General features: G+C 39.8%; 1 long non-coding RNA gene across 2 annotated transcripts; it reads right to left on the bottom strand.

The window, feature by feature from the left end:
* Positions 1-16,292: 16,292 nt before the first annotated feature.
* On the bottom strand, positions 16,293-18,111 carry LOC119293650. Of its 2 annotated transcripts, none has more exons than XR_005143172.1 (3): positions 17,956-18,111; positions 16,695-16,766; positions 16,293-16,573 (listed from the first exon to the last, which is right to left on the bottom strand). It is a non-coding gene; the product is annotated as an uncharacterized LOC119293650 (long non-coding RNA). The 2 variants fall into 2 exon arrangements; XR_005143173.1 differs by having other exon boundaries at positions 16,293-16,570.
* Between the last annotated feature and the right edge of the window lie 9,047 nt (positions 18,112-27,158).

Here is a 27,158-nt window from a genome sequence, read left to right as displayed (position 1 = left end):
GACCTAAGGTTTATCATTCCGTAGGAGGCGTAGGATGAAGATGGTCTCTCTCAAACAACCCTGCAACCAAATAACAAAGAGTCTCTTGTGTCCCCAACACACCCAATACAATGGTGAATTGTATAGGTGCACTAGTTCGGCGAAGAGATGGTGATACAAGTGCAATATGGATAGTAGATATGGTTTTTTGTAATCTGAAATAATAAAAATAGCAAGGTAACTAATGATAAAAGTGAGCGTAAACGGTATTGCAATGGTAGGAAACAAGGCCTAGGGTTCGTACTTTCACTAGTGCAAGTTCTCTCAACAATAATAACATAGATAGATCATATAACAATCCCTCAACATGCAACAAAGAGTCACTCCAAAGCCACTAATAGCAGAGAACAAACGTAGAGATTATGGTAGGTTACGAAACCACCTCAAAGTTATTCTTTCAGATGAATCTATTCAAGAGTTCGTACTAGAATAACACCTTAAGACACAAATCAACCAAAACCCTAATGTCACCTAGATACTCCATTGTCACCTCAAGTATCCGTGGGCATGATTATACGATATGCATCACACAGTCTCAGATTCATTCAACCAACACAAAGTACTTCAAAGAGTGCCCCAAAGTTTCTACCGGAGAGTCAAGAAAACGTGTGCCAACCCCTATGCATAGGTTCATGGGCGGAACCCGCAAGTTGGTCACCAAAACATACATCAAGTGGCACGTGATATCCCATTGTCACCACAGATAAACACGACAAGACATACATCAAGTGTTCTAAAAAAAAGACTCAATCCGATAAGATAACTTCAAGAGGGAAACTCAATTCATCACAAGAGAGTAGAGGGGGAGAAACATCATAATAACCAACTATAATAACAAAGCTCGCGATACATCAAGATCGTGCCATAGAGAGAACACGAGAGAGAGAGAGAGAGAGAGAGATCAAACACATAGCTACTGGTACATACCCTCAGCACCGAGGGTGAACTACTCCCTCCTCGTCATGGAGAGCGCCGGGATGATGAAGATGGCCACCGGTGATGGTTTCCCCTCCGACAGGGTGCCGAAACGGGCTCCCGAGAGATTTTTGGTGGCTACAGAGGCTTGCGGAGGCGAAACTCCCGATCTATCTTGATATTCGATGTTTTTAGGGTACGTAGGCTTATATAGGCGAAATAAGTCGGTCGGGAGGTGCTCGAGGGGCCCACGAGACAGGGGGCGCGCCCTACAGGGGGGCGCGCCCTCCTATCTCGTGGCTGCCTCAAGGATCTTCTGACGTGAACTCCAAGTCTCCAGGATCATATTCTTCCAAAAAATCACATTGCCGAAGGTTTCATTCCGTTTGGACTCCGTTTGATATTCCTTTTCCTCGAAATACTGAAATAGGCAATAAAACAACAATATGGGCTGGGCCTCCGGTTAATAGGTTAGTCCCAAAAGTAATATAAAAGTGTATAATAAAGCCCGTAATCATTCAAAACAGATAATAAAATAGCATGAATGGTTCATAAATTATAGGTACGTTGGAGACGTATCAGCATCCCCAAGCTTAATTCCTACTCGTACTCGAGTAGGTAAATGATAAAGAAAGAATTTATGAAGTGTGAATGCTAGAAGGTGCACAAGTTTGATCAATGATAATTTCAATCACCTTTTCTAGCATGATAATATGTCATAACAGTAGTTCATCTCATAAAACTTCTCACGATAAAGTAACAAGCAGTTCACATGTCAATGCATAGACCATAAACTTTCTTGAAAACTAGCAAACTTCATTCTTAGTCATCAAACAATTGCAATTCATCTTATTTTCAGGAATAACAAACTCCACATACTCAACTATCATATGGTCTTCTACAATTGCTAACACTCACGCAATACTAATGGTTATGGAGTTTCAATCGGACACTGAGAAAGATAGGGGCTTATAGTGTTGCCTCCCAATGTATTCACCTTTGGGTGATGTCAACAATAATAGTTCATGCTAACTTACATCCAATTGGATATATATATCAGGATCTTTCCAACACGAGGTGCTTGCCAAAGTATAAAATGAAAAAGGGAAAGGTGAAGATCACCTTGACTCTTGCATAAAGTAAAAGACATAAAGTAAAAGATAGGCCCTTCGCAGAGGGAAGCAGAGGTTGTCATGCGCTTTTAGGGTTGGATGCACAAAATCTTAATGCGAATGAACGTCACTTTAATTGCCACTTGTGTATGGAACTTTATTATGTAGTCCGTCGCTTTTATTGCTTCCATAACAAGATCGTATAAAGCTATTTTCTTCACACCAAAAGATCATACATATTTAGAGAGAAATTTTTATTGCTTGCACCGATGATAACTTACTTGAAGGATCTTACTCAATCCATAGGCATGTATGGTGGACTGTCATGGAAAAACTAGGTTTAAGGATATTTGGAAGCACAAGTAGTATCTCTACTTGGTGCAAGGAATTTTGGCTAGCATGAGGGGGAAAGGCAAGCTCAACATGTTTGAATGATCCATGACAATATACTTTAACTGAGATGTCAGAAAACATAACCCATTATGTTGTCTTCCTTGTCCAACATCAACTATTTAGCATGTCATACTTAATGAGTGCTCCCAACTATAAAAGATGTCTAGGATAGTATATTTATATGTGAAATCTCTCTTCCTTCAATATTATTTCATGAATTATTCAAATGACCAATACAACTCTTGCCAACCTTCAATAAATTTACAACCTCTACTTCTTAGATGTGAAGTCATTAATCCCCATGGGATAAGCAAATGAGGCATGTATAATTTCAGATTTATGACAATAAACTCATTCAACCATTTACTCATAGCATATAAGTGAAGCACACGAGTAAATGACAAACTACACCAACAAGATATAAGTGAAGATCAATGAGTAGCTAAATAATTATGTATCTATGTGAAGACTCTCTCTCATTAAAGAATTTCAGATCTTGGTATTCCAATCAAGCAGGAAGCAAAACAAAATAAAAAGGCATTGCAAGGATAGCACAACTCATGTGAAGAAGCAAAAACTTAGGCTCAACCGATACTAACCGATAGTTGTTGAAGAAGAAAGGTGGGATGCCTACCGGGGGCATCCCCAAGCTTAGATGCTTGAGACTTCTTGGAATATTATCTTGGGGTGCCTTGGGCATCCCCAAGTTTGAACTTTTGTGTCTCCTTAATTCCTCTTATATCATGGTTTCTCTCTTTCTCAAAGGCTTCATCCACACCAAACTCAACGAGAACTCATGAGATAGGTTAGTTATAAACCAATGCAAAACATTATCACTTTCTACTGTAACAAATCACTTAAATTATTATTCAACATTTCATACTAAATGCCTCTGCATATTTAACACTCCCATTCTCAAATAGAATCATTAAACAAGCAAACATATGCAAACAATGCAAACATAACAGCAATCTGTCAAAAAAGTACAATCTGTAAAGAATGCAAGATTCATCATACTTCCCTAACTCCAAAAATTACGAAATAAAATTCCCACTGTAGTAAATTTATCATATCTTATTATGCAAAAAGTTTCAACATTATATCATGCTCTTACTTTTCTAGGGAAGTTTTGCAACAACGGTAAACTTCCTGTTTTCAAACAGCAACATGTACACTAGCAAAATAAGCATGGCAAAGGCTATCCTTGACTTTTTTATTGAAAATAAAGAGGAAAAACATTATTCTAAATAACATAAATCTAATACTAACAAAATAAAATGACGCTCCAAGCAAAACACATATCATGTGGTGAATAAAAATATAGCTCCAACTAAAGTTACCGATGACCGAAGACGAAAGAGGGGATGCTATCCGGGGCATCCCCAAGCTTAGGCTCTTGGTTGTCCTTGAATATTACCTTGGGGTGCCTTGGGAATCCCCAAGCCTAGGCTCTTTCCACTCCTAATTCCATAGTCCATCAAATCTTTACCCAAAACATGAAAACTTCACAACACAAAACTCAACAGAAAACTCGTAAGCTCCGTTAGTATAAGAAAATAAAACCACCACTTAGGTACTGTAATTAACTCATTCTAAATTCATATTGGTGTAATATCTACTGTACTTCAACTTATCTATGGTTCATACCCTCCGATACTACTCATAGATTCATCAAAATAAGCAAACAACACATAGAAAACAGAATCTGTCAAAAATAGAATAGTCTGCAGTAATCTGTATCAAACTTATACTTATGGAACTCCAAAAATCCTACCAAATTATGAAGTCCTAAGTAATTTGTGTACCAATCTGGAGAAAAAATAATAAGATCAGAAGCACGTTTCTGTTAATTAACAAAACTAATTTACTGGATGAAAAAGTTTCTGAATTTCAGCAGGATCAACACAACTATCATCGTAAGCTATCCTAAAGGTCTTACTTGGCACTTTATTGAAACAGAAGCTATAAAACATGATTACTACAGTAGCATAATCATGTGGACACACAAAAACAGTAAGGATAAATATTGGGTTGTCTCCCAACAAGCGCTTTTCTTTAATGCCTTTTAGCTAGGCATGATGATGACAATGATGCTCACATAAAAGACAAGAATTGAAACATAACGGGAGCATCATGAAGCATATGACTAGCACATTTAAGTCTAACCCTATTCCTATGCATAGGGATTTTGTGAGCAAACAACTTATGGGAACAATAATTAACTAGCATAGGAAAGTAAAACAAGCATAACTTCAAGATTTTAAGCACATAGAGAGGAAACTTGACATTATTGCAATTCCTACAAGCATATATTCCTCCCTCATAATAATTTTCAGTAGCATCATGAATGAATTCAACAATATAACCAGCACCTAAAGCATTATTTTCATGATCTACAAGCATAGAAAATTTGCTACTCTCCACATAAACAAAATTCTTCTCATGAATAATAGTGGGAGCAAACTCAACAAAATAATTATCATGTGAGACATAATCCAATTGAAAACTAAAATCATGATGACAAGTTTCATGGTTATCATTATTCCTAATAGAATACAAGTCATCACAATAATCATCATAGATAGCAACTTTGTTCTCATAATCAATTGGAACCTCTTCCAAAATAGTGGAATCATCACTAAATAAAGTTGACACTCTTCCAAATCCACTTTCATGTTCATCACAATAAGATTCAACATCCTCCAAAATAGTCGGATCACTACTTTATAAAGTTGAAACTCTTCCAAACCCACTTTCATCAATATAATCATCATAAATAGGAGGCATGCTATCAACAAAATAAATTTGCTCACCAAAGCTTGGGGGACAAAATATATCATATTCATCAAGCATAGCTTCCCCAAGCTTGTGGCTTTGCATATCATTAGCATCATGGATATTCAAGGAATTCATACTAACAACATTGCAATCATGCTTATCATTCACATATTTGATGCCAAACATTCTATGTAATTCTTCTTCTAGCACTTGAGCACAATTTTCCTTTCCATCATTCTCACGAAAGATATTAAAAATATGAAGCATATGAGACAAACTAAATTCCATTTTTTATAGTTTTCTTTTATAAACTAAACTAGTGATAAAATAAGAAACAAAAAGATTCAATTGCAAGATCTAAAGATATACCTTCAAGCACTCACCTCCCCCGGAACGGTGCCAGAAAAGAGCTTAGTTGACGGGGTGTGAGTGAGTGCCCTTTACCTAGCCTCCCCGGCAACGGTGCCAGAAAAGAGCTTGATGTCTACTACACAACCTTCTTCTTGTAGACGTTGTTGGGCCTGCAAGTGCACAGATTTGGAGGACAGTAGCAAATTTCCCTCAAGTGGATGACCTAAGGTTTATCAATCCGTAGGAGGCGTAGGATGAAGATGGTCTCTCTCAAACAACCCTGCAACCAAATAACAAAGAGTCTCTTGTGTCCCCAACACACCCAATACAATGGTAAATTGTATAGGTGCACTAGTCGGCGAAGAGATAGTGATACAAGTGCAATATGGATAGTCGATATGGGTTTTTGTAATCTGAAATAATAAAAACAACAAGGTAACTAAGGATAAAAGTGAACGTAAACGGTATTGCAATGGTAGGAAACAAGGCCTAGGGTTCGTACTTTCACTAGTGCAAGTTCTCTCAACAATAATAACATAGATAGATCATATAACAATCCCTCAACATGCAACAAAGAGTCACTCCAAAGCCACTAATAGGAGAGAACAAACATAGAGATTATGGTAGGGTACGAAACCACCTCAAAGTTATTCTTTCAGATCAATCTATTCAAGAGTTCGTACTAGAATAACACCTTAAGACACAAATCAACCAAAACCCTAATGTCACCTAGATACTCCATTGTCACCTCAAGTATCCGTGGACATGATTATACGATATGCATCACATAGTCTCAGATTCATCCAACCAACACAAAGTACTTCAAAGAGTGCCCCAAAGTTTCTACCGGAGAGTCAAGAAAACGTGTGCCAACCCCTATGCATAGGTTCATGGGCGGAACCCGCAAGTTGGTCACCAAAACATACATCAAGTGGCATGTGATATCCCATTGTCACCACAGATAAACACGGCAAGACATACATCAAGTGTTCTCGGAAAAAAGACTCAATCCGATAAGATAACTTCAAGAGGGAAACTCAATTCATCACAAGAGAGTAGAGGGGGAGAAACATCATAAGATCCAACTATAAAAACAAAGCTCGCGATACATCAAGATCGTGCCATAGAGAGAGCACGAGAGAGAGAGAGAGAGAGAGAGAGAGAGATCAAACACATAGCTACTGGTACATACCCTCAGCCCTGATGGTTAACTACTCCCTCCTCGTCATGGAGAGCGTCGGGATGATGAAGATGGCCACCGGTGATGGATTCCCCCTCCGGCAGGGTGCCAGAACGGGCTCCCGAGAAATTTTTGGTGGCTACAGAGGCTTGCGGCGGCGGAACTCCTGATCTATCTTGATATTCGATGTTTTTAAGGTACGTAGGCTTATATAGGCGAAAGAAGTCGGTCAGGAGGTGCTTGAGGGGCCCACGAGACAGGGGTCCCACCCTACAGGGGGGGGCGCCCTCCTATCTCGTGGCTGCCTCAAGGATCTTCTGACGTGAACTCCAAGTCTCCAGGATCATATTCTTCCAAAAAATCACGCTGCCGAAGGTTTCATTCCGTTTGGACTCCGTTTGATATTCCTTTTCCTCGAAATACTGAAACAGGCAATAAAACATCAATATGGGCTGGGCCTCCGGTTAATAGGTTAGTCCCAAAAGTAATATAAAAGTGTACAATAAAGCCCATAATCGTTCAAAACAGATAATAAAATAGCATGAATGCTTCATAAATTATAGATACATTGGAGACGTATCAGTGAAGCGCTGCCAGATCATGATAACCGTATGCTTGGAACCAAGTAGAGAGGCCGTGCTTTTTGTCTTCGGTTTGAGGGATCGTTCTAGGACGGTTCGCAGGATGACCATCAACATTCGAGGGACTTCCAGCACGATCTAAACTGACTCTTCTTCTTCCGCTGCACTTCGGAGTCGGTAATGATCATTGGTTCCAACGCGTTATGCATCTTCATATTGATCTTTGTGATGTAGGTGAGATTTTTTTGTTTTCTACTATGCTTCCCAACAGTGGCATCATGAGCTGGTTTATGAGTAGATGCAGGTTGCGATCTAGATCACATATGATATGTGAGGGTTGATGTTCTTGCTTTGGTTTAGTTCATCGGCAGAATGATGTAGTATTGCTACAAGGTTCTAACAATTGATTGGCTCTGGCTGTCGACGACATGCTAACAGTTCCTTGGGCTACATCATAGTCGGGAATAGTGAACTGTCCCGTACACAAGAGGGTGCCAAAGATGGATGATCTTCTAGGGAGTCACGCGTATTGACAAAGTTTAGTGTGGGGGATGAGACTTTTTTATTAATTATCTGTTTCACACACCCCAAAACTTAATCTAGCATCAAGAACATCACATTGTTGTGCTTGAATAGTTAGTTGTCTTTATCGATAGAACTTGTTAACCACGTAAATAAAATTTTGCAAAAACTGATTAGAGGACGTCTAACTTGGTTTTGCAGGGTTTGCATATGAGGTGGTATAGCCTTCGTCTTGATAATGAGTTTATGTATGAGATGGTTATATGATGTAATGTTAAGTGGTCTGCGCGTCACGGCATGATGGTTGGAGCCACGAGATTGCCACCTTAATGTGAATATCGTAGAGATAGGTTAAAGGTGATGGTGGCAAGATGTACACAGAGGACCCCGACGAGGAGGAGGTGTAACAAGGCGCGGGACGAGGAGCGATAATTTTTGCCACGGCAACGTTTTCTGAAACGTTCGCCACGACAATGTTTTCTAAGATTGCCGTCATGGCAATGTTTTTGAAACAATTGCCACGGCAACTAAATATTGGCCGTCATGTCGCTTCAACTGGAGATTGAAGATGATCATGGAGGACTCCTGACGCCCAGGGCGATACCATATCATGCTATTATGAATTGCCTAAGATGTTTATCCCTTTGTTGTTTCCACCCTTTGATTGCGCAGTAGTCAATTATTAGGGTGATCTCTCATAGTTAAAATGTGCTCTTCCCGGTGTAGCAACCGTCTATAACACATAACGGTCCGGAGTGGGTCATGTCCACATGAGCACAAATGGGACGTGAGGTGTAAGACGGGGATGGTTAGACCATGCTTGCAGATAGCACTCGGTTGTCATGAATTTCTAGTAGAATCATTCTGAGCTCAGAGCACAAAGCATCAAAAGATGAAAAAGAGTCATATGGAGATATGATCGGCAAAAGTTTGCCCATCGGTCAAAATTCTCGCCATCAATGATGTCCACATCAATGGCCGAGAACTAGGTTTGGATCTTGAATCACTCACTATCAATTATGTGAGATATTGATTTGAGTGGAAGCATAATTATGTATTAATTAAGTTTAATAACTAGTGTAAATTAATTATGAACAATGTCTATGTGTAGTTTGCATTATAGTTGTAAAATAATGGCTCACAGTTCCACCATTGTTGCTCAAATTGATTGATTGTTATTTATCTGGTTGAAACTTTATGTTTGAGAGGATCATCCTCTAAAAGTTCCAAGAAGGATTATGTCCTACAACATGTTTACACTACTCTCTCACTGATGCTATGGATGACGAGACTCATGTCCTTCGATCCAAAAGCTAGAATTGCATTATGGTCTGCTTGCTTCCAAGAAACCCGAACTTCAAAATGTTTGGGATAGTTATGTGATATTCTTGGAACTAAAAAATGCTTTCAGAAACAAATAAAGGCTAAAAGATATGTGATATCTAAAGAAGTGTTTGGTTTGCAAATTCTAGTGAAGTGTTCAACTATGTTTAAGACTGAAATGTGTAAGATCCGGAAGAAAGCCAGTCATGTGTTGATGGTGAAAACTAGTAGATAAAGAACAAAACCAAATGATGTAATGAGCACTACACGCCTAGGGAAGTTTGGGGCTCACACCACTCTTAAAGTTGTTGTTTCTTCTAAGAGTAAAATAAATATTGAAGTAAAACTATAAGAAGTAAAAGACAGAAAGAAAAGAAGACTGGAATGTCCAGCTCAGTTATGAATGTCATACAATTTATGAGATGCAGAGGTGGTTCATCAAGTACATTATAGTTCTTGGGAAAATTTGATCAATTTGTTGATCACTGATTCTTCAGTATTATGGTTAAAAGGTTAATCACAAGGATATCGACTGGGTTGCATATTATTGCAAATCGTTGCAAGAAACTTTGAACGGCCCAAATACCAAAAAATAATGAGGTTAAAATATTTTGATGGATTGTAAAAGGTTACAGTATTTTTTTAGTGTATTTCCTCTATATTTATTATCATAATTCATTTTAGAGTTTTTTTTGCACACTCTAGCCCATTGTATAGAAGTTGCAAGGAGGTTCTTCATGACAGAACAGTAATTGTTCAATGTTATGATGGAGGTTGTCCATGACAGAACAATAGTTGTTCGATGTTATGAACAAAAGGGCATACTATTATTGTGAATAAGATGTATGTTATGAATATTGATATTAAAATTGAACATCCATAACACTGACGCTAAATGTCACAAGACTGAAAGAATACCACATATGTGTAGCACTGCATTTAGTCACATTGGAGAAACTACAATTCAGAAATTTCATAGTGATGAATATTGAAGTCATCTGATTGAGAATCATCTCACACTTGCAAGTTTTTTCCAATTAGTGAAGTAAACTAAAATACCGTTGGCAGACCATAGAGAACGAGCAACAAAATAATTGGCAATATGCATATTGATGTGTGTAGTCCAATAAGTGTTGTTGCAAGCAGTGGATTTATCTATCTTCAATGATGACTCAAGTAGATAGTTATATCTATTAATTGAGACATAAATATGGATCTTTTGAAGTGTTTCAAAAGGTTTTTAGAACGAAGTAGAAATTACTGTAACAAGAAAGTTATGTTTCTACAATTGGATGGCAGAAAAGAATATTTGAGTTATAAATTTAGCGAATGTCTGATGAGCTATAAAAGAATTTTATAGCTTGCACCTCCTAGAAACACTACTAAGAGTAGATTGTTTTATGCAGATGCTAGCAAACTATGTATGGCATGGTGATCAAATATGACATTAATTATTTCGCCAGTATACTTTCAAAGTGATGCTTTAGATTTTGTGGCTTTCACATGAAAAAAGAAGCGCCATCAATTTATTGAAATAAGTGCTACTTTGTAGGTTATCCCAAATAGGTGGGTATTCCTCTATCACTACGTTGAGGAAAATTGTTGCCATAGAGTGTGGAAGTGTTGAAGGAAGTGTTTTCTACAAAAGAGTGAGTGGGAGGGCGGTGCAACTCGATAAGATTGCAGAATCTTCGTAATCATCTCAAAGAAAAGAAACACTGGAAGTAATTCTAGAATTTCTTACTGCGAGTGATACACAAACCTCTACATGAGATATAGAGACTACGGTCAAATTTTTTGCTAAACTATATAGGTTGGGTATATTCGTGCAGACCATTATGGTATGCAAATGTAATATTGTTGGGCAAACAATGAACCTATAAATCATAGAGAAGCATTGATGGACCTTGACTCAGGAAATTGGCTATATGCCAACATAGTCCGAGATAGTATCCATTTACACAATTCAAGCTTAGAACTTGATGAACTTAATGGATCTATAAACTGACAAAGATAAAAATGTTTTATAATGCTTGGCTTGTTACAAATAGTTTATGACAAGATCAAAGAATTGACTATGACGAGATTGTCTCATCATAGCAATACTCAAAATTAGTTCGGGTTCACTACAAGAAATATGTCAACTTGTGACCACCACTATTGGTCACTGAATGGTCATTGTTTTCCATTTGTGACCTTTTTGTGACCAAAATCACAAGGTCAAAAGCTGGTCGTCGTACATTGACATTAGCGACCTTTCTTCTGGAATAGTCATAGACGTTTACGACCAAAAAAAGGTCGTAGATTTAACGACCAATTATTTTGGTCACTAGCAATGCGACCACACCACGTCAGATCCATCGTGGCAAGCTGACGTGGCAAAATTACAACTAAATGAAAAGGTCATAAAATAGAATCAGCCCGGTCCATTTCAGCCGTCTATATGGGCCAAGCCCAATAATTGAACCCATTTAATGTTTTTTTCTCTTTATTTTGCTTATCTGCATGGGCCTGGCCCAATAATTTGGCCTTTTATTTTTTGGGAATGGAGCCTTTTTTTGATGAATTGTTTTTATAGTCCACTATTGTTTTGGGCCACATCCTTTTTATTCTAGTTCGAATTTGGGCCTTGGCCTTTTTATTTTCTGTTATGCAGCCTTTTCCAAAAAAAATTCTTACAGTCATTTCTTTTTTTAGGCCCAAGCCTTTTTGGTCTAATTCTTGTTTGGGCAATTCTTGTTTGGGCCTCGGCCTTTTTAGAGCCCAGGTTCTTATTTTGCATAACTATAAACAGCAAGGCCCAGGTGCACAAGTGATCCACAAGTCCAGGTTCAAATAACAAGGGCCAGGTGCACAAGTGATCCACACAACTTCACAGAAAATAAACACAAGTTCACAAGATCACATAACTTCACAACTCCAAACTGTTCACAGGTTCACAACCATCAAACTACTCCCAGGTTCACAACTCCAAAGACAAAATGCAACAAAATGCTCCAAACTCCTAGGTTCACAGCCATCAAAGAGAACTAAACTACGACAAACTGCATAAGAGGTTCAAAGACAAACTGCACTTGAGAGCCATCCAACTGCATAAGAGGTTCACAACCATCAAACTACCTTAGCTCCAAAGAGAGCCATCAAGTGGGCTAACTTCTCTTCCTGCTATTGAGACTTCTTGCACAGCACCTCAAGTTCCTTGTCGCGTGTAGTTTCAGATTCTTTCGCCTTCATCTCGATTGCCGCGAATTCTTCTTGCATCACTTCAGCTTGAAGCTCGGACCTCTTGAGCTTTTGCTCAAGGTCACGAACATGAGCAGCCACTTCAGCAGTTGCTTTGCCGGAGTTGTTCCTAGATGACTGGAGCCCAACATTCCTGAGGAATGTGCTTTGCTTGACTTCGGTATTGAGCACTTCTTCGACAATTTCAACAACAGACTTTGGCTCTTCACCTTCTGGTACCAGCGCGTCCTTCATTTTTTCCATCTCAAGCTAGCATATGGAGGAAAATGATAGGCATTAGTGGGAGATCTATTTCACATTTTGCAAAGCAAACCAAGCAAGAGAAACCAAACCAGCACACAAATGGATTATTTGAAGTAACCAAACTAGCACACAAAATCTATACAAGAAGATGATGACTAGTGACCTGGAGACATGCAATTGGAACAATATGATCGCTTCATTAAGCCTAGAATGGTGGTTCTATATAAGATGGCTTCCCGAGTGAGCCGATCATTAAACTAACATTCAGATCAAAATTCATCATATCATAGAAAATGCAACAAATAGCTACAGCAAGTTCTGGTATCTTTGTTGAACTATCAAACAACATCAAAGCATGGAACATAGCGCGTGTTCCTAATTAGCTCCGTATCAAACAACATCAAAGCATCAAAGCATCAAACAACATTAAACATCATCAAAGTTGGCTGTGAATCAAACATGGCTAAGGTTTCAACAAAGCATGGAGTGACTTACTATAGCAGTGTTGACTGGCTCCGAAAACCCGTACTTCTTGCTGTTGTGGGTGGCCTTAAACAAGTCAATCGTAGACAGCTCCTCACCCTTACACTCTTCTTTCTGAAAAAAATTTCAACAATAATCAAAATGTTATTCAGCAAGAGTCAGAAATGTTATTCAACGAGGATCAAACAGTAAGGTCTCTAGAGAAAATTTCTCACAGTGGCAAAAATGTGTGCTGTGTAGTGCCTGGAACCAGTTCTCTGATTGTACACAACCTTTTCTTGATTCATCTTGTTCGACACACAAGTTTCCTACAAAAAAGCATACTGTCAGCATGATCTAGAACTAGCATATAGTGTGCAGAACATAAAGCATCAAACAAAGCAGAGACAAACCTTGTGTCTTGGGGTAGACCACATCTCCACCAGAGCTTGCCATTCACCATCCGTCAGATCTGGCACCGGAGACTTAATGCTGACTTTGTTTGCGGCTACGGTATCAAAATACTTCTTCTTGATCTGATGGTGTCTGTTCTTTGAATTTTTCTGCAGAATATCTTTGCACGCGGTCTTAATGGTCTCCGAGTCCGTGTTCATCTCAAAATTTGCCTACCAAGACAACAAACAAGGTAGGAAAAATATTAGTGATCATGCATAGGTGTAACAGAAAATAGATATCACATTAACTATGAAACAAGTAGCTTACATCAACTTTCCCAATGTAGTTCTCTAATAGACTAGCATTTTTTTGTATAGCTTGAAGTGAGGAAGAACCGGAAGATGGCTTCTTGCAATGAGCCCGCACTCAGAAGCAAGCTTTGCTGCCTGTAGAGGCTTCTCTGGACGCTTCATCCCTTCGGGAATTGGATAGGCACCTTGCTACCAAGCGACTTGGTGATTCTCTCTAGCCCTTTTCCCTTTCTAAGTCTAGTCTTGGTAGTCATTGCATCTGAAAATGAAATTGAACTTATAAATTAGAATAGAAATCGACAAATGTAGGAATTGACAAAAGCATACATGATCATTCCATTTGGAAAATGCACTAGTAAAAGATAGCATTGCAAAGGTTAACTTGCCAGATTGAAGCACAAGCTGTTCTTCTTCTTCATTGATGACAACATTCCTATCAATAGAAGGTGCAACAGGGCTGAGGTCTTTGTGGATAGTGTCTGCTTCATCAATGTAGATAGTTCCTCCATCTAGGTAGACAGTGCCACTTCCATCCATGCTGAGAGTGGTTCCTTCATCCATGGGCGGCAACTCATCACCCATTTGCACTAAGGTCTTAGAGTCCATGCGCAACAGACTTTCCTGGCGGTCCGTCGCAGTCGCCATCTTTGCTTTCTGCCTTGTGACTCTATCAGGGGCAGGTTCATCAGGTTCTAGGATCCTCTTTTTTTCCTGGAGTTGGGGCCATCACCCTTCCTGGAGGCATTGCAGCAGATGTTTGTGAGCTCTTCTTCTTCTTGCTGACTGTCTTCTTAACACCAGACCTCTTCGTCCTAGATTCCTTCAGTGCCTTGTATAAACAGCACGGAAAAAAGCATTAGATCACAAGAGAAATATGTGAGCACAAGGAAACACGTAGCATAAAAGAACCCCAATCCTCCAAGCAAGACAGAGTTTGCACCTTAACAGTCTTGTTCACTACGACATCATCCACTTCCTCTCCATCAATAACTTCATCCTCCTTAGGATTGTACTCTGGGTCATCATTGATAACTCCACTACCTTCTTGAACCTCATCCCTTCTACCTTCTTGTACACCATTTGTTTTCCTAATCATCGACACTATTGCACCGATGCCAAGGGACTGGAACATCCGGTTGTTCCTCATGATATTTCTAGCCCTAACCTTCTCGTACTCGGTGAGAGGCTCTTCGTTGCATGATAAAGGAAACGCAACTATTAGGTGAATGTTTGGAATGCATGGACAGACAACCAAACATATATTATGATATTTTATTATCATTTAATCCATTTATTCAAGTAAGGAAGACTAACAACACATATGCACAATTAAGCCAGCTTATTCAGATTGCAGCAATACATTTCACTTAGCATATTAAGACACAAATTTTATGAAACTGACAATATAACCACAAGGAGCAAGTTTAGTATTTTTGCTAGTTGGTAGGCCACATTTGATGATGTGACGCGGAGGTCTCCCTTTTTTTTGATTTTTTTGATATTTTTACGGTGTTTTCAAAAACCGGCCGATTTCGTTGCGGCGGCCGTCTGTGGCCAGGGTTTGAGTTGTGCCAATCTGTTGTCGATTCTTTGATGAAATGCCTACCTGTGAAGCTAAAAATGTTTTTTTGGCAAAAATAACACGCAAGCTATGGAGGATCCGAGTTCAAATTGCAGCCGGTTCCAACTGAATCGGCCGAAGGTGGTATGAATGGCCGGGAGTAGCTATGAGGGTCGAAAATGCATGCTTTTTGGCGACCATCTGTAAAATAGGGTCTACTTTGAGATATACATGGAATGGCGCCATTTGGGGTGACCCTCCTTGTAGCCGCTTCACGAAAAACGTATGTCTTTAGCATTCAAAAATGAAAAACGGTATTTTTTGTTAAACAAGTTGGAACCTCGCTTTGGCAATGTTGTTTGCCATCACAAGACGGAGGCATGCGCCAAATTTGGGCATATTATCAAAAACTATTCAACGGATGCGGCCATATCATTGCTAGTTTGGCTTGAAAGCCATGAATCTTCGTTCATGGTAGGTCGTTTTTGAGAACACTTTTTCACGAAAACGCTGGTATTGCAAGTTTAGTATTTTTGCTAGTTGGTAGGCCACATTTGATGATGTGACGCGGAGGTCTCCCATTTTTTTGATTTTATTTGAAATTTTTACGGTGTTTTCAAAAACCGGCCGATTTCGTCGCAGCAGCCTTCCGTGGCTAGGGTTTGAGTCGTGCCAATATGTTGTCGATTGTTTACAAAAAACCATGTTTAGATGACGCTGTCATACTTGAGCATTAAACTTATATTGTTTCATAATGTTGTTGATTCTTAATGAACAATCTTAACGGAAAAACATGTTTTTGACAATCACAGAATGAAACTTATATTGTTTCATACATGAGCATGCACAAAAACCCATAATTTCATCTTTCATCCATGAGCATGCACAAAATATCAATTACCATAAATTACCAAACTGAATATTCATAATTAAGAAACATAATATTCATACTTAAGCATCCATAAGCATGCACAAAATTCAAACTAAGCCTGGCATTGCCACTTAACATTCCCACTTGATTTCTTAACATCTTCACTCGTTCTTCTCCTTATTCTCCTTCATCATCCTGATGCGCTCAGAGTGGCGAATGCCGACGCAGATGTACTCCTCTACCACAATTAACATGGTCATGTCGCCCAGCTGTGGAATCGCCGGTGCTACTACTGTCACGAGGTCATCGTCAGGCACCACCATCGCGAGGTCAGCGTCAAGTAGTGGTTAATTGTGCTAATCAAGCACTAGACAGCAGAGTAAAGATAAAGAAATGAGTGATGATAAATATACCTGCATACTGCAAGATTTCTCAATTACGATCTCGAAGAACTCAAAACCTTCCAAGCCAGCCATCTCACTTCTCTAAAAAGCAGCATTGTAAATTAAACAACAGTACTGTACATAAATAGGAAACAAGCACTTCAAAAAAGTAGGATATTTACTACATGTGTTTGCCAGGGCCAACGAGAATAACAACAACAGCAGCAACATCATCAGGTGACCACCAACAGCACTAAAATCTACTATAAATGGACCAGAACACAGCTTGAACCATATCTACTATAAATGGATCAAAAGCTATAAACAGGACACAACTATAAACAAGACTGGACATTGTTCCATATCTATAAATGAACATATCTAAACATCAGCATAAATGACAGAAAATATCCCTATCTAAACCCATCCATATCTGAATATTGGCATAAACATATCTGAACATATCTATAAATCTACTATAAATGGCAATGGCCTCAATTTGCAGAACACATAAACCCATCCATCAAAATATTGTTTCTGGACATTGGCATCAAATCAACACAAACACTGAATTAACATGCAAAAATGACAGAAAAGGTATTAAAGCACAAATATACTACAATCAATATATTACAGCCAACATTTCAATCCATGGACACCAAATGACAGAAAAAGTATTAAGGCACATGTTCAGAAACTATCAAATTTGGACAGATATGTTCATAAGTGGAGATATATGGATAGCAACCATCAAATTTCTAACATCTCCAGTTTACTTCAGAAATTGAACCACACAAATCATTGAAAGAAACAGAAAACAATCTCTATAAATGAACATATAAATTGAACCACACAATGTTCAGTCACACTGCGCAAATATTCAATCTCAATCTCATTGGCAAAAATTTTTGCTACTATAAAAGGACCATATCTGCCCATGTCTACTATAAAAGGCATATCTGCCCATATCTATAAATGAACATACCTATATCTATAAATCAACACTAACCATAATCCAACCCATATCAGAGAGAAGTACATAAGTGGAGAACCATATCCTCTTGACTTGAGCAGAAGCCTAATCCAACCCTAATCCAACCCTAATAAGCTTAGTTCAACACAACAACAGCGGCGACAAGAACCCTAATCCAACCCTAATCAAAAGCTAATCCAACAACCCTAATCAAACCCTAATCCAATCAGTTCAACCCAAATTCAATGGAGTCAAACCCTAATCTAAACAGCAGCAGAAAACCAAATGGAGAGGAAGGAGTTAGCGGCGGATTCATACCTCTGCGGGAGAGGAAGGAGTCAGCGACGGTAGCAGCGGTGGTGGGGAGGAAGAGGAGCAGAGCGTCGCTGTCGATGGAGGAGAAGGCGATGCCGTCGCCGTCAATGGAGGAGTAGGGGATGTCGACGCCGTCGATGGAGGAGAAGGAAGGAGAAGTGTCGGGCAATTGACATGTAGTTTAGATTAGGGTCCTGTTTGATATAGAGAGGGGGAGTGGGTCCCACTTGTCATCTAGTTCTATTTGATATCGTAAAATGTTCCTGTACTCAGCCAACAACCTCTTCCTAGCCCAGTGGTATAAAGCAAGTGAAATAAGCGCCCCTTCGTGGGTTCGAGCCCCTGCTCGTGCATTATTTTTTGGCCGTGTATCTGATGGAGCCGCACGTGGGATCAGACGGGTGTCTGATGGAGCGCGCCAATATTCTTTTGCTAGCTCGTGGGTTCAAGTATATAGTGAAACAACTAGGCACATTATCAACATTCTCTTGCTAGCTCAGTGGTTCTGGACAGGGTGAAACATGCGCTTGGTCGTGGGTTCGAGTCCCCGCTCGCGCAATTTTTTTTGTATTCAGACATAATTTAGTTTCTATATAGTTAAAGCAACAACGTCTCAATTCAGTTCAAAAACTTCATGAAAAATATTTTGCAATCTTCAAGCATTACAAAAAAACAACATCACTATCTGCATTGTATCAAAACAACAGTCCTCCATCATCATTTTGCAAAATATTCAATTCAAAATATCCAGACATCATCATTTTACACCAAAACAACAGCCCTCCATCACATCATTTTGCACTGTACCAACAACAACATCTTCATCATCACAACCAAAAACAACATCACTATTTTGCACCAACATCACTATCTCTGAAAATAGTATGAAAAACAGCTCTGAAAACAACATCTCAATTCAGTTCAAAAAAACTTCGGGATCATTACAACATCATTTTGCATTACAACTTCAGGATCACATCACAACCAACAGTTCTGACCAAAACTAAGAAAATGGCACCAAAACTACATCACTAGAGCCACTATGCATTTTGCCTCTCCATCACTAGAGCCATCATGATCACCAAAACTACATGATTTTCCCTGAAACATCATCTGCCTCTCCATTACTACAACCATCAGTCTCATGCATTTTGCTACTTGAAGAAAATTGTAGTACAAAAACTACATCAGGAACATGTAGTAATAGCATTAGCTCACCAAGGAGACCAAATTTACCTTCGCTACTCATCGTCGTCGATACGAAAACAAGGAACTCTATGCCCACTCCTATTTTCCTCATCATCACTACAATATTGCAGTATAGTATGATCAGTCCTGTTTTCCTCATCCTCGCTCTCATGTCCGTCCGCTACCACCTTTCTTCTTTTCTTGATGCCTTCAACTGTTGCAGCATCAACGATCACACGTTCCCGGTCCCTTCACACTCTGCTTTGCAATGGAACTTCCATAGAGTCATCATCAACTTGCAACGGAACTTCCGTAGAGTCATCATCTTGGTATGTTAGTCCACCATCACCTGGGTCCTTTTCCACTTCAGTTTCAGTCACACTCCACAAGTGTCTGTGCTCAAAGTTTTGCACAACTCGCCATTTTCCGTGCAAAAGTGTGTCTGGCAGATAAAACACCATTGTTGCTTGTGTTGTTAGAATAAAGGGATCTCTCTTATACCAGCACCTAGCAGTGTTGATGCTTTTCAAGTGGCCATCATATTTGACAAAAGAGTCTCTCTTCTTCTTGCTACGAAGCTCAAACCAGTCACTGCAAAATAAGACAACCGAGCGTTGGATGCCTCCACTAGAGTTGTACTGCAACTCTATGATGCTTCTCAACTAACCATAGAAGTCAATGATCTCACGATCATGTGATCCCTCCGTGACGATTCCACTATTCCGTGTCTTCCTTTTTCCTCGCGGTCAACAGTGTGGTACCGGACACCGTCAGCAATGCATGCTGAATACACTCTCACTCACTTATCCGGTAAGCATGCCAAAGCAAATAGATCATCACTGACCTTCTTCTCCTCATGCAACTTCCAATCTGCACAAATAAACCATTTAGCAAACAATGGTATTTAACAATTGGTGAATAACACAAAAAACATCAAACATGTGGCTAAAGATCTCACATGATTCTTAAACCAATTAGCAAACCCCTTGGCAACCCTTTTATCAACATTGATCTTGATTTTTTCCTGATTTAACTCTTCCTTGCATTTCCTGCAATGCAAACAAAACATGTGAATTAAAACATTAGGCTGGTACCAACCCAAGCAAAAAAATATAATGAGTGCACAAGATATAACGTACTCGATATATGGTAGAACCTCGGCGCAATTGCTGAGCACAAACCAAACCATCTTGTCATACTCATCACTAGCCTCCAAGTATTATGAGGCTCCAAGAAAGTTCACACCATGGTTGAAAACAGAGACATCACCACTTTGCGAATCAGACCGCTCTCTATTTCTGCCCGGCCGATTCCATCTTGTTTCCACATCGCTAAAGTATCTAGAGCAAAAATTCAAGCACTCGTCAACGACATATGCTTCAGCAAGAGAACCTTCAGGTCTTGCTGTGTTTCGCACATAATGCTTACAAATAAGTAGCCTTCTTTTGATTGGGTACATCCAACCGTATTGCATAGGGACTCTAAGCATTGCCTCTTTTGGTAAGTGCACCGCCAAATGGACCATCACGGTGAAGAAAGCTGGAGGGAAAATCTTCTCGAGCTTGCAAAGAATAATTGGGATTTCTTTTTCAAGTCTTTCCAGGACAGTTAACTTGAGTGTTTTGCAGCACAGTTCTCTAAAGAAATTTCCCAGCTCAGCAACCGCTTCATATATATCCTTGTCCATGATTCCTCGGAGGCCCGCCGGTAAAATCCTTTGGAGGAGGATGTGATAATCATGGGTTTTCAGTACTGAAAACTTGAATCCATCAGAAGTAACACACTTTGCTAGGTTAGCAGCATAACCATCTGGAAATTTCACCGCTCTTAGGAATTCATAGAATGTAAGCTTTTGTTCTTTACTCATAGTATACCATGCTCGTGGCATTTCAAATGAATCTTCATCTTCATTGTGCTATAGATGCAAATCTTCTCTTATGCCCATGTCCTCCAAATCAATCCTAGAACTAACCATGTCCTTTGTCTTCCCTTCAATGTTCATAAACGTCCCTAGTAGATTCTCGCATATGTTTTTCTCGATGTGCATTACATCGAGATTATGCCTTAATTTCATATCAGCCCAGTATGGCAGGTCCCACAAACAAGACCTCCGGTCCCAACATTGACCTTCCTCATGCTTTCTTTTCTTCGCAAGCTTTCCTGGTCTCACATCTTTCACCTTTTCAAGTTGCTGCTCCAGCTCGTCTTTAGTGAATTCAGCTGGCTTGTCACGGGTTTCATTCTCACCATTAAAATCTTTGCTTCTTCGCCAGTGATGATTTTGGGGAAGAAAGCAGCGGTGCCCAATATAGCAGATCTTGCTCCTTATTCTCTTGTGCAAGGGTCTTTGTCACAATGGACACATGCCTTATAACCCGCTTTGATCCTCCTAGACAGAGTGTGTAGAGCCGAGAAATCATGGACAGACCATATGATTGCATCATGTAGATTAAACTTTTCTTCCGGACTCAAGGCATCCTATGTAGGTACACCAGTCCAGAGCTGGAGCAGTTCTTCTACAAGTGGCTCCATAAAGAGATCAAAATCCTTTCCTGGAGACTTTGGACCCGGGATAACCAATGACATCATGAAGTTGGAGTGATCCATGCATGCCCATGGTGGCAGGTTGTACGACACCACAAAAACTGGCCACATGCGATAAGACGTGCTCATGTTCCCAAACGGATTAAACCCATCTGTGGCAATGCCAAGTTATATGTTCCTTGGATCTGCAGCAAAATCTACATGTATACGGTCAAACTCTTTCCATGCCTCTCCGTCCGCTGGATGGCTCATCTCATTGTCCACAGGTTGCCGCTTCAGCTTGTGCCACTATACCTCACGCGATGATTTCTTCGAGATGAACATCCGCTGCAGCCTTGGTATCAACAGAAAGTGCCTCAGTACCTTCTCCGGTATTAACTTCTTCCTATCAACATCTTTCCACCTAGAGGCATTGCATTTTGGACAGTTGTCATGCTTTGCTAAATCCTTCCGAAACAAGACAAGTTATTTGGGCACACATGTATTGACACATAACCTAACCCCAGCCTGCGGATTATGCTCAATGCTTCATCATAAGATCTGGGAACACAACTATCAGGGAATTGCAAGCTCAAAAGGCGGAGTATTGCGTTGAATGCAGCATTGCTAATCCGGTAGAAAGACTTGATGTGGAGTAACTTCACGGTGAAGGTAAATCTTGAAAAATTACCCCCTTCATGAGCTGCGTGCTTCGCCTCCTCAAACAATGACTTCTGTCCATCAGCACGATCTTCAGCATCGTACAAATCCTTCAATAGGTCAGGAATCCTATCATCTTCATGCCCATCCTCTTCCTCCAAACCAGCATTATCTCGCAAAACTTTTTCCATGAAATAATTGCCAGCATCACCACCACCCATCATATGAGGGGCCTCTGTATCAGCTTCACAATGTTGAAGTTGTCTGTCTAAAGGTTCTCCATGATATATCCATCTATCATATGTGTTGGACATCCCATTAACAAGCAGATGATCTTCCACTCTTCCTTGAGCCATTCTTGAACGGTTGAGGCATTCGTAGCATGGGCAAAGAATGTGAGCATCGTTGGCAAAATTTGCCCGAACAAATGCCATGAAATCATCAACTCCTTTAATATGTTCTTTCGAAAACTTTCTAACTCGTTTTCTAATCCAGCTTCTGTCCATCTGTCAAAGATAACAAGTTGTTGCAACTTAGCAAATCAATCTAAGTGCATCAACATTAATTAATGAAAATGGATGGAAGTAATGGCACCCAACTTTATATGCTAACTCCCTAACCACAACATTCAGCTATTTCCAATTTCTCACTACTTTAGTCCACTTCACATGGTTTAGTGATTTCACATGGGAGTAATAGAAAGCAGTTCATAGGAATTACAGATTTCACATGGGAGAAAATAAAAGCTAACAAAAACTTGCTGGTTCACAAAAAAATAGAGGTGGTTTACGAATAACTACTGTGGTTAAACCACCAACAATAATAGCATATGCTGCCACAAAGAACTATTGTGGTTAAACCACCAACAATAACAGCACTGCAAATTTACATCAATGACATTTCCAAGATTGCATCAAATCTACATCAATGAGATTTTTCCTAGTTTCCATCAAGTCTACATAAATATTGATGTTCTTTAATAGATTTGAGGCTGAAATTTCAGAGGTGTAACATGAAATCTACATCAAGTCCCTTCATATTTTCTAAGTTTACATCAAATCTGCATAAACCTTAGGCTGGAAATTCAGAGGTGCAGATTGATTATTCATACAACCACACACACACACATTATGACATCCACAAAACTAGTTACATTGCCCAATGCTCACAAATTCAGATCAGACAAATTCAGTTTAGGAGCAAAGCTCAAAGTTCTGGACAGTCCAAAGTTCTCTACATACCTATGATTAGATCAGACAAATTAAGTCCTATCAGTTCTCCACACAAACATTTCCTAGGATTCAAACAAAGTTCTACCCTGCCCCTCAGCTAGTGTTGTAACTAGATCAACATGAGAGGAGAGGGGTGCATACTAGGAGGTGTGTTCAACCCCTGCCCCTCAGCTAGTAAGATAATATAACTCAAATTATCTCTCTCTTTCTCCCCTGCCCCTCAGCAGCAGGCGCAACACAGGCTAGTGTTCATGAGCAGGCGCAACACAGGAAAATCTGAGGCATGGGGGAGAGGAGAGGGAGGAAGGAGAGAGGTGCATACATGGGCAAGGTCTGCTTGCGGCGGCGGTGACTCCCCCATGCTCGGCGGCGGCGAGTCCCCCATGCGTGGGCGAGGCAAGCAGCAAGGTCGCCGTTCATGTCATTGGCGAGGCAAGTGGCGAGGTCGCCGTTCGTGTTGTGGTTGAGGCGAGCGGCCCCGGCAACACCACCGTCAGTCGCCGCCCCCACCCCTGCCGGTTGCTTCTGCTGCCGGCCCACGTCCCCGCCCCCGCGGCCGCCGTCGCCCACCACCACCTGGTCGGAAGACCTAGAAAAACGCCCGCCGCCACCTGGTCATAAGACCTAGAAAAATGCTAAGTGTTGCGCTGTTCGATGCCACCTGGTGGGAAGGTCCCACTTGTCAATGATACAAGAGAGCCATAGTTTATATTATGTATAGACAAATTCCCATACATGAGAAACTATCTCTCTCTAACCCAGCAGTAGCGAGCAAGCAAATCAAGCATGAGGTCGTGGGTTCGAGTCCCGCCTCGCGCATCTTTTTTGGGTGAATTAAGCTATCGGGCACGCCTGTCAAATGGGTCCTGCCTGTCAGTGTGTGCCCCACCTGTCTGTTGAATATTAACATTTAAGCAAAATTGACACCTAGACAGTGACACATAAGCGAGGTTGCTGAGGTGGCTGCCTAATCATCCTAATGCATTCAAAATAAAGGGTAGTGACCATTTTATATTGGTCGTTATCAGCTAGACGTGAGGCAGTGGATATTGCTGCCAGCTTTACGACCATTTCCTCTAATGAAATTGCGACCTTTCTGACCAAAATGGTCGTTATGGTTTAGGGTTTGCAGCCCCCAGACAGCTTTTAACCAATTGGTGTAAAATGGTCATAAATTTATGACCAATTCTTCTAGGGTCACTGACAAAAGGTCACTAGTTGACATATTTCTTGTAGTGGTTAAACTACCAATTATTAAATATTTTAATTATGAGATAAAACATATGGATGTCAAAATGATTCCATGAGATGGAAATAGAACCAAGGTTGTATGTTTGATACTATCCAAGTTAATTTTGCCAATCCAGAAAATGCTGGTAAGTATGCAAACTTCAAGAGATACTATAATGATGAAAAGCAAGCATGGTGGAGCTGGAATCTTTGTATTGATGAAATGGTCAAATAAATTGACTTCATCGAGTAAAGCGAAGATGCTTGTATTTACAAGAAAGTAAGTGGGGTCATTTCTAAACACTATATGTACATGACCTATTGTTGATTGGAAGCTATGTAAATTACTTGACACGGATTAAGACTTTATTGAAATAAGTTTTTATGTAAAGTACTTAGGCAATGAATAGTATTGGTATTAGACATAATGATCTACGGAGATAGTAGTGTCTAATAAGACTTAGCCAAAATACATAGTGATAGAATACTAAAGCAGTTTAGTATGTAAAATGTCAGGAAGAGTTCTTGTTAATGTCACATGGAAGGAGTCGGTATCCTGAAACACTGATGAGTGAAATATGATTTCAACCACACTTGTATTCCATGGTAGGTAAACAACGAGATATTTCCAATACTCCAAGTTAGTTGTAAGTAAAAGTTACTAGTATGGTCAAATTGTTGATCATAGAACAACAATGAAAAATGTCATTAAGGATTAGTGACCTGTTTCTCACACACTGAGAAAATGAAGAGATTGTTGACTTACATCAATGAAGGCTCGTTGTAAGTAGTACATCGATAAAATCTTCATCTATGCTCTGAGTGATTTTGTGATTTCAAATAAAAGTGGTTTATGGTGGCACAGTAAGTTGGAATTGGTCTAACTGTGGTGAATTCTATAACAGAAGGCTGAGTATATTGTCACTTTAGAATCAACTATGGAGGGTATTGAATCAGAAGTTCATTTATGAGCTTGGTATGGTTTCTGGATGATTGTATCATTGGAACACTATTCTTGATAGTGGTTCCATAATTCAGTCTAAGGAATCAAAGGTTCTACTAGTGATTCAATATACGTACAAAGCCGGTTTCAAAAAAATTATGAATTCTTGTGAAAGCATGATAGATGCATAAAAATGCAAATAATACACTTGGATATGAAGTTGTCACGATCTGATAAGACAAAGGCTATACCACAAGCATAGCATGAACAAAACACCGGATTGCCATTGGTGTCAATGAAAATATGCTGACTAGATTATTGACTCTAGTGCAAGTGGGAGACTATTGGAAATATGCCCTAGAGGCAATAATATTGTATTATTATAATGTTCATAATTAAGAGTTTATATTTCATGCTATAACTGTTATGATCTTGGAATATGTGATTCAGTGGAAAACTCATTTGCACGTGTGAAATGATAAACAGTAACCAATAGGTTCCCGGTCTCACCTCTAAGACCGGCTCAAGTGTTGTTGGTGATCACATTTTCTAGATCTTAGCATATTGTTAATTGTAATGACAGTCCTAAAGCAACATTGAGGGTAACAAGTTAGAAGAATGATCATATTGAATTGACCCAATACTTGTCTGTTATACTATGTGATCATATTGTCTGAAATCATCTAATATAACACAGAGTGTTAGTATGTGCTTTAGTTCCTCATACCATGAGAGTGTCTCGGTCACTTCCTACTGGACGGTGGCCTTGGGTTTGCTCAAACGTCATCTGTAACAAGGTGATCATAACGACAACTTTCAGGCACACCAGAAAGTTTGACAAGTGACCGGACAACTCGAGAGTGGGATTTGCTCCTCCGACAATGTAGAGATATTCTTAGGGCCCTCTCTGTGTGATAGCATCCATCATCGTCTAGCCAGACACATGTGAATATGTCACGGTGTGCCGGAACACGTCAACGAGAAAGAAGAACAATACCGGTAATGGGAGCAACGATATAGTGAGCATGGTGATGACTCAAGAGGATACTGATGCACACCCAATTTTGTAAAGTATCGCGAAGCAAATGGAACATCACATGATAACCAAAGGTTCACTCGAATATCATTCGTATAATCTTAGGGACCGATACAGATGTCCACGGTTCCGCTATCGGTCATTGAACGAAGGGGTTTCGTTCATGTCTATGTTTTACCGAACCTACGGGGTCACAAGCCCAAGGTAATCATGATATGCTGAGTGTTAGTGGAACGGTAGTGATGAGAATATATTTGTGAAATAGTTTCATTCATATCCAAAATAGTTTTGAGAGGTTCCGGAAGCGTTCCGGGGTCACCAGAAGGGTTTAGGTGAATATCGGGTAATACCGGGTATTACCGATTAAATATATATAGGTGGAAATTTTTTCCAG

This window comes from Triticum dicoccoides, chromosome 4B (assembly GCF_002162155.2).
Source record: "Triticum dicoccoides isolate Atlit2015 ecotype Zavitan chromosome 4B, WEW_v2.0, whole genome shotgun sequence".
NCBI classification, from domain to species: domain Eukaryota; kingdom Viridiplantae; phylum Streptophyta; class Magnoliopsida; order Poales; family Poaceae; genus Triticum; species Triticum dicoccoides.
This window is presented reverse-complemented; position numbering and strand designations above follow the sequence as displayed.